The sequence below is a fragment of the Nicotiana attenuata genome, unplaced genomic scaffold (assembly GCF_001879085.1).
Source record: "Nicotiana attenuata strain UT unplaced genomic scaffold, NIATTr2, whole genome shotgun sequence".
Classification (NCBI taxonomy): domain Eukaryota; kingdom Viridiplantae; phylum Streptophyta; class Magnoliopsida; order Solanales; family Solanaceae; genus Nicotiana; species Nicotiana attenuata.
Window position 1 is genome coordinate 184,251 of NW_017672079.1, and position 9,573 is coordinate 193,823.

The window sequence follows — 9,573 nt, forward strand, 5'->3', positions numbered from 1 at the left end:
AAAAAGAAAGCCCGACATCGGGGTGTCACCAGTTATGAGCATCTACCACAATATGTCTGACAATACCTGTAGACATGTAATTTTTGACCCTCCCCAAGATTTTACACATTTTAACGTAAATATTTAATTTAGGTTTAGTATCGCTATTCTAAATAGTGTTGACTCTTTTACTTTATTTTTATCACAAAAAATTAAAAAATTACAAAAAAATATTTTTTTATCTTTAGGTTAAAGTCAATTAGTATATTTATATTTATAGTATTATAACATTTGAAAATACAAAAAATTAGTTTCACTCGTAGTATTTAATTTTATATTAGTTTATTTTAATTTAGAGTAATTTTTACTTTTTTATAGATATATTGTATTGTCTGGTCTTTTTAGCCTAAGTTCAAACCCAAAAAGACATGGTCCAACCCAATTACCCTTAGCCCATTCTTCCCAACCCATTAGCCCACTTAAGTGCAAGATTTAATCCTAGCAATCTATTTTCTTCTAATCCAATGGCCATCATCCCTTCCCACTTCCATATAAAATACCCAGTTATAGAAACTCTACCCTAAGTTTTCAATCCTAGACCTAGACACAACCCCTAATTCTAGAGCCAGCCGCAAAAACCAAAAAAAGACCCCCTTGAATGTCTTCTTCTTCAACAGAGAAGCAACTCTTCCATACCTACACACACCTAAGCCTCACCTGTATTATAAGGTTCAGTAATATTAGTGTTTGTTAATTCCACAAAACCCCACCATCGCCAGTGTAACGACTCGACCGGTCGTTTTGAGCTTTTGCACTTTGATCGCATGTTCTCGGGCATGACTTGCCCCATGTAATGTATTATGGCTGATGTAGATCGCTGGTTTTGGTTTTCACGGAAATCGGCATGAATTTGAAAGAACAGTCTCAATTGAAAGCTTTGAATTTGAAAGGTTTGACCAAGAGTTGACTTATTTGTATATGAGCTCGGATCGGAAATTTTATGATTTGGTTAGCTTCGTTGGGTGATTTGTGGCTTAGGAATGTGATCGGGAGTGGTTTTGGAGGTCCGGTGTAGAATTAGGCTTGAATTGGCGAAGTTAGTATTTTGGCGATTTCCAGTTGTTAGGCGAGATTTTGATTCGAGGGTTGGAATGGAATTCCAAGAGTTGCAGTAGCTTCGTTAGGTGATTTGGGATGTGTGTGCAAAATTTCAGGTCATTCGGAGGTATTTTGGTTGGGTTTTTGATCAAATGCGTGTTTCGGAAGCTTTAGAAGAACTTAGGCTTGAATTCGATGTAATTTGATGGTTTTGGTGTTGTTTGAGGTGTTTTGATGGTTGGAACAAGTTTGAATGATGTTATAGGGTGTGTTGGTGCTTTTGATTGAGGTCCCGGGGGCCTCGGGGTGATTTCGGATGGCTAAACGGAGAGTTTTGGACTTGTGCAAAGTTGCAGACCCTGCTGCTTCTGGTATTTCCGCTTCTGCGGAATTGGGACCGCAAAAGCGGTATCGCAGGAGCGGAGGAGGAATTCGCAGAAGCGAGAAGGCTGAAGGAAGCCTGGTATCGCAGATGCGGAGTTGGGGACCGCATCTGCGGAGTCGCAGATGCGACTAATTGACCGCAGATGCGGAATTGGGGCCTTTAGTGAATTTTCGCATATGCGGAGGATGTGACCGCAGAAGCGGTACCGTAGAAGCGGGTTTTGGGACCGCAGGTGCGGTTTCGACTGGGCAGATGTATATATGCTTCTTCTTCGCGAATTCTTGAAGGGTTTGTTCATTTTTAACTCGGACTTGGTGAATTTTGAGTAATTTTGAAAGGGGATTTCAAGGAGATTCGATAAGGTAAGGGTTTTTGACTCAAAACACATGTGACCGCAGAAGCGGTACCGTAGAAGCGGGTTTTGGGACCGCAGGTGCGGTTTCGACTGGGCAGATGTATATATGCTTCTTCTTCGCGAATTTTTGAAGGGTTTGTTCATTTTTAACTCGGACTTGGTGAATTTTGAGTGATTTTGAAAGGGGATTTCAAGGAGCTTCGATAAGGTAAAGGTTTTTGACTCAAAACATAATCCTATGGTGTTATTTCATGAATTTAGACTGGAAATTTAAAGAAATCATGGACTAAAAATGGTGGTTTAGGGTTTGAACTTAAGAGAGCTAAGACTAGGGATTTGAGGGGTAAAATGTACTCCGATTCTTGTGTTTTTGATATGTGTGAACTCGTGGCGAGATAAGGAACCCGCTGGTGTAAAGATTTTTGAGTTTCGAGAAGTGGGCCCGGGGCTCGGGTTTTGCTAATTTCGGAATTTTTGATATTTTCGATTGTTTTCGCTTGGGCTTGGTTCTCTTAGCGTATTGTAACGTATTCGCTCTGGTTTTGGTAGATTCGACGCGCGAGGAGGCCGATTTGAGAGGCAAGGGCGTCGCGAGCTAGAGATTTAGCAGGTTCGAGGTGAGTAATGATTGTAAATGATATGCTGAGGGTTTGAAACCCCGAATTTGCATATCGTAGTGCTATATTGAGGTGACTTGCACGCCGGATAGCGAGCGTGGGGTAGAGCACCGTTGGGGATTGTGACTTGGTCCTTCCCGATTGATAAATTTACTGCGTATTTGACTGAAATTTACTTGTTATTTTCATAACTTGGGCTGGTTGCCATATTTGGGCTTCGTGCCAATTATTTGAACCCATTCGGGGATGGTTGTTGATATTTTCTCACTGTTTCGATTCTATACTTGAACTCAGACATGTATTTTCTACTGTTTTCAAAACTCAGCCAAGTTATTTTGCTTTAACACTTGTAATGAATCTTTCCTATATTGGGTTGAGCAGCATGTTTTACTGTTGCCCGAAGGGCTTATGTGATTTTGACTGAGTAAAGCCGAGGGCCAGTGTGTGAGGATACTTTTGGGTCGGGCTGCATGCTGCAGCAGCGTTATACTGATTCTGATATGAGGCCGAGGGCCTAGACTTGATGCCACGAGATGGCTTGATATTGCGCTTGGGCCGTAAGGGGCCCCTCCCGGAGTCTGCACACCCCCAGTGAGCGCCGTCGACGATAAATGGATCGGGCTGCACGCCGCAGCGATATATGGATCGGGCTGCACGCCGCAGCGGTACTGGTAATGTTCTATGTGTTTACTTTGTTTCATTTGTCTGCCATTACCTATTGTTTGTGCTACTTCATGTGATATCTATCGGATTGCCTGACATTATCTGTTAATTGCGTGTGGTGCCCGAGGGGCGGACTTCTGTGCTTATCTGCACTATTTGTTTTGCATTCATTTGCATAACTGTTGAAAAAAGTCATTTTCAAAAGAGGTTTTAAACTGAGCTAAGATATTTCTAAAGATTTCACGGCTTCATTGCTTTTCTCAAAGAGTTTTTTTCACTGCTCCTATACAGCATGATGGTTTGCTTTTCGTGATTTCTTACTGCTCAGTTGTTATTTACCCTTATTACTCACTGAGTTGGAGTACTCACTTTACTCCCTACACCTCGCGTGCAGATGCAGGTATTTGTTCACCCGGCAGCGGTTTTGGCTGATCGGAGGCAGAGTTATCGGAGTTTAGTGAGGTGACTGCCAGCGTTCGCGGCACCGCTTTTCTCCCTTTTCATTTCCTTGTCATATTCTGTGTATTTCAGATCGTGTAGTTGTGTTCATATTCTAATAGTTGCTCGTAACTTGTGACACCCCGGTTTGGGCTGTCCGGGTTGTACTTCCGCTAATTATCATTATTAAATCATATTTAAACTGCTTATGAACTATTTAACTGATTTAAAAGGATGAATTGGGTTTAGTTGGCTGGCCTTGTCCCCACGAGAGGCGCCATCATGATCAGGTCCGGGTTTGGGTCGTGACAGCCAGTTAAAACCCTGCTAACATTCGGTTGTCCGTACAGATTCCGGCAAAAATGGATTCAAAGAAAAACCCTTTGCTCAAATAAAGGAAAAAGACTTGTTCAAAGCAGCTGAATCTGGCGACTCATCGCTCTTCGAATCACTTACCGAAGAACAGCTCCTTAAAGCCCTCTCTCTCCGTAATGAAGATGCCCGTTCACATTTCTTATAGAACATATAATGCATCCCTTGGCTAATTGAAATCATGAATGAACATGCTGCAGCCTTGCTTCAATATTTTACCTGTTGTTGGAAATCAAGTTACAGATCAATGTGTATTTGATAGCCGAAATGTGAGCTGCTCACTTCAAGCTGCAGAAAAGGACTATCAGATCTCGTTTAGTTGAACTGGAAATTGTGGATGGAAAATTTGTATGTAACGGCAGTGCCGATGACGGATCTGAATCGAAACACGGAGTGGTTTACGTATCCAGCAATATTTTCCTTTTTGCCGAGGTTTCGGTTTGTGATTTTGGTGTTTCGGTCCAAGGATTGTTGCTTTGTTTAGCCTGATTGAGTTGCGATTTCCGGATTTATTCATCAATAAAAGGTCAATTTCTTAATTTTTATTGTCATTTCATTTGGTTATGATATCTTGGTGCGCGTGATGGTTTGCTTTTATTTAAAGTGTTTTATTTAGTTTTATATTTCGATTGTGATGTATGTAATCTTGGTTCCTGAATAAATGCTTTTAATTTGGTAGATGGAAAAATTGAGTTGTTTCTTTCTTGGCAAGGAATAAGAATGGGCCATAAGGTGGGTCTTGAGCCATAAGGAATCTGGCCATGTAATAGATCATGTTAGCTAGTCTATCTGCTCCCCAATAATATCTTGTTCATAAATTTGTCATCACAATAATCTCAAAATTTATGAAGAATAATGAACACCGTTAGAGTGCTTTAGGCGCGTGTTGAATTTATTATCGTGATTATATACACGTTCGCGTGACATAGCCATGATTTCCAAAATTAAAACCAAGGTATGCGTTCGTGCAACTTTGGATGCAACAATCTTAATTAACAAAAACGTGATTAATTGTGTACACGTATGTGACTTGATTCTTGATGCGCCGAACAAAATGAATACACGTACGCGTGATTCGTTTCAAATAAAAGTGGTAAAGGTAAAATGCACATAGGTTCTAAAACACATAATTAAACAATTTAATTGAGCCAGGTATGATTAAAGCGACCGTGCTAAAATCACAGAACCCAGGAATGCCTAACACCTTCTCCCGGGCTAACAGAATTCCTTACCCGGATTTCTGTTTTCGCAGACCGTAAATAGAGTCAAACTTCCTCGATTCGGGATTTTAAACCGGTGACTTGGGACACCATAAATTATCCCAAGTGGCGACTCTGAATTTGAATAAATAATCCCGTTTCGATTATTGTCACTTTAATTGGAAAAACTCCCTTATACCCCCTTCGGGGTGGTAAAAAGGAGGTGTGACAATACCGAGACTAACATAGTCTGGAAAATAACTAAATACAACTAAAGGAAGATAAGAGGGAGAAGAGCAGGGCTGTGATCGCCAGGCAGCTACCTTGCTATCTCCGAGAAAATCTGCAACTGGTATAGTCAACAGCCGCTACTGTGTCCAGATACACCTGGATTTGCACACAAGGTCCAGGGAGTAACGTGAGTACACCAAATCAGTAAGTAACAACAGTAAATAAAGGCTGAGAAGTAGTGACGAGCAATAACAAAAGTAAAGTTCATATCCCAAAAACTCAGTAAAATACGACATGCTTTTAATACCATAGTTTATATCAAATCAACTTGTTTAAATCCAGTTCTAGTAAACTCATTTTAAAGATATCTTTCAACAGTTTTCAAACAAGGCTCAATGCAAAGGTGAGCGAAAATGATGAAAACATAAACAGTCCTTCGGGCAAACATAACTCATATACAGACCCTCGGGCAAACCTCACCATCACTCGTATACAGCCCCTCGGGCAAATCCCACCATCACTCATGCCTCCCAGTCACTCAGCACTCGGCACTCGCACTCAGTAGGTACCTGCGCTCACTGGGGTGTGTACAGACTCCGGAGGGGCTCCTTCAGCCCAAACGCTATATTAAGCCAATCATTGCATAAATCAATCAGGCCCTTGGTCTCACTCAAATCATGAATCAATAAAACATGTTGCGGCGTGCAACCCGATCCCACAAATATCCTCATAAGTCAGGCCCACGCCCTCACTCAGTCATAAACCTCTCCAACCTCTTTGGCTCTCAGAAAAATAAGGTATTAAGCCCAAACAACATTTATATAATGCATCAATAATAGATTAATAGAGACCGAGTTATAAAATAAACCAATATAAATATGACTGAGTATAGATTTCCAATTGAAAATAATGAGATGATAGCAAGAAAAGACCTCTAAGGGTCCAAACAACTCTGGCATAAGGCCTAAACATGGCATCCACCCTGATTTACAGAAATTCTTTCTAAAACAAGTAAGAAGCATGTAGTTTCAATAAAATATTCAACTTTACAGTAGATACGGGACAGGCCAAGTCACAATCCCCAACGGTGCACGCCCACACACCCGTCACCTAGTATGTAAGTCACCTCAAAATTGTCACATGACACAAAATCCGGTGTTGCATGCCCTCAGGACTAGATTTACAATCGTTACTTACCTCAAACCGATCGAATCTTTACTCCGCGATGCTCTTGCCCCTCGACTCGGCCTCCAATTGCTCCGAATCTATTCACAACCAGAGCAATGCCATCAATATACGCTAATGGAATGAATTTCACAGGAAAAACTAACAAAATGGACCCCAAACCCGAAATCGGCTCAAACCTGGCCCCCCGGGCCCACGTCTCGACCGACAAAAATTACAATACTTGAAAGCCCATCCACTCACGAGTCTAACCATACCAAATTTTCTCAAATCCGATAACAAAATCCCATTAAAAACCCCCAAAATTCTAACTCAAGAACGCTTCATCTTCTCCCCCAATTTTTTACCCCAATTCATAAATTAAATGATAAAATCAAAGATAGATTCATGGGAGTTAACCAAAACCAAATAAGAAACACTTACCCAATTCAATTCCCTGAAAATCCCTTCAAAAATCGTCCAAATCCGTGGTCTCTAGCTCAAAATATGAAAAATGGGCTCAAATCCTCGCTTTTGGAATTTAACACTGCTACCCAGATTTTTCTTCTTCGCGAACGCGGCCTCCCTCTCGCGTTCGCTCAGAACAACATTACTGCCTCCTCATTTTTACTCTTCGCGAATGCGATAGCCTACTCGCCAACGAAATGCCTTGCCAACTCAACCCATCGCAAACACGACCACTCCTCGCGAACGCGTAGACCAGTTAGATGGGGATCCCAGCTGCCTCTTCTTTTCTACGCGAACATGATACTCCTCTCGCGTTCGCGTTGCACTCTACTCCTGAACCTTCGCGTACGCGTCCCTTACTTCACGAATGCGAACAACAATTCACCCTCGCACTCAAGATGCTCTTTGCGAACACGAGACCTGCCTCGCGAACCCGTAAAAGAAAACCAGCAACAGCAGAATACAACAGATCAGCTAACATCTCAAGGCCAAAATGATCCACTAACCACCCGGAACTCACCCGAGGCTATCGGGACCTCAACCAAGCATACCAACACATCCCATAACATCATACAAACTTAGTCGAACCTTCGAATCACTCAAAATATCATCAAAACACCAAATTTCCCTCGGATTCAAGCCTAAGAACTTCTAAACTTCCAAATTTCCAACGCCGAACCTATCAAATCACATCCGAATGACCTCAAATTTTGTGCACAAGTCAAAAATTACACCAAGTACATATTCCAACTTCCGGAATTCCATTTCAACCATGATATCAAAATTTCCACTACAGGCCAAAATCACAAAAATTGCAACGGTTGCCAATTCAAGCCTAAACCTACTACGGACCTCCAAATCACATTCCGGACGCGCTCCTAAGTCCAAAATCACCTAACGGAGCTAACAGAACCATCAAAATTCACATCCGAGGTTGTTTCCACATAAGTCAACATCCGGTTAACATTTTCATCTTAAGCTTCTAAATAGGAGACTAAGTGTCTCATTCCACTCCAAAATTACTCCGGACCCGAAACAACCAACACGATACGATAAAATACAGTTGAGAACACAAAAGGAAGCAGAAATGGGAAAAACGAGGCTATAACTCACGAAACGACCGGCCGGGTCGTTACATGTTATGTACATCAGTATCTTGAAGAAGCAGGGAATAACAACACAAAAGAGATAAAGGGGAACTCCGAGGTCTGCGGACGCGGGCATATGTACCTTGAAGTCTTCGGAGCAGTAGAAAAAATCCAACTAAAAACGAGGTTGGTAGGAGGTACCTTAATTTGTACATGAAAACATATGTAGAAGAGTAGCATGAGTACACCACAACGCTACCAAGTAAGTGCCAAGCCTAACCTCGGTCGAGTAGTGACGATGTCAGGTCAGGGCCCTACTGGTATAAATAAATCAAGTAAGGCAGAATAAATATCGCAGTATAATAAGAGACTGAAATTTAACAAAAAGGCAATCATAGAGGATGACGGTACATTACACACGAATAATAGCAGGGGATCTCCCAAGAGACCGTCTCGTAGTCCCAAAAGTAAAAGTGCAGGGGGATCTCCCGGGATACCATCCCATAGTCCCAAAGTAATTATGCAGGGGTATCTCCCGGAATACTATTCCATAGTCCCAAAGTAAATATGCAAGGGGATCTCCCGGAATACCGTTCTGCAGTCCCAAAGTAAATACGTAGTTCAAATAATGGAATTAACAGTTACAACAAGAAATCCTACAGCTTAGACTAAGTACAAGCCAAGGAAAAAGAAGAAAATCCACTAAGCATGCTGCACAGAGTTCAGGTAAGCATTTAAGGCACGTAAGACATGCTATTCAAGGCTAAATAGGATAACTACACATGCTGATATAACTCAAATAAGAAGGAACATGTTATTACTCAATAAAAATAGAATTTTACAACAAATAGCACGTGTACTCACTCGTCACCTCACGTACACGTCACTCACATATCACAATAGTACTAAACCCTAAGGGGAGTTCCCCCACACAAAGTTAGGCAAGCCAGTTAACTCGTACCAAGCTCAATCAATTGGTAACAATGCCTTTTCAACAAATATCCAACTCCGAATGGCCCAAATCTAGCCAAAAATAATTACATATCATAAATAAAACTATAATAGAGTAATTTAATTAATGAAATCAAGACTTTAATAAGAAATTTAAAAATCGCCTTAAAAAGCCTCCCCGGGCCCACGTCTCGAAATCAGGTAAAAATCACAAAATATGAACACTCATTCACACACGAGTTCACTCATACTAAAATTATCCAAATCCGATGTCAAAATCTCAATCAAAACCCAAAATCTTAGTTGAAGAACTTTTCCCCAAATTTTAAACCCAAATCCAAAATTAAAAGATGAAATTAATCATAGATTAGTGGGATATAACCAAAATCAAGTGTAGAATCATTACCCAATCGATGTCTCTGAAAATCTCTCAAAATCTCGTCCGAATTCGAGCTCTCAAACTCAAGTTTTGATTAAAAATGGCCAAACCCTTGATTTTTAAATGTTATATTCTGCCTAGGTACTTCATTCTTCGCAAACGCGGGAGGTCCCTCGTGTTCGCGAA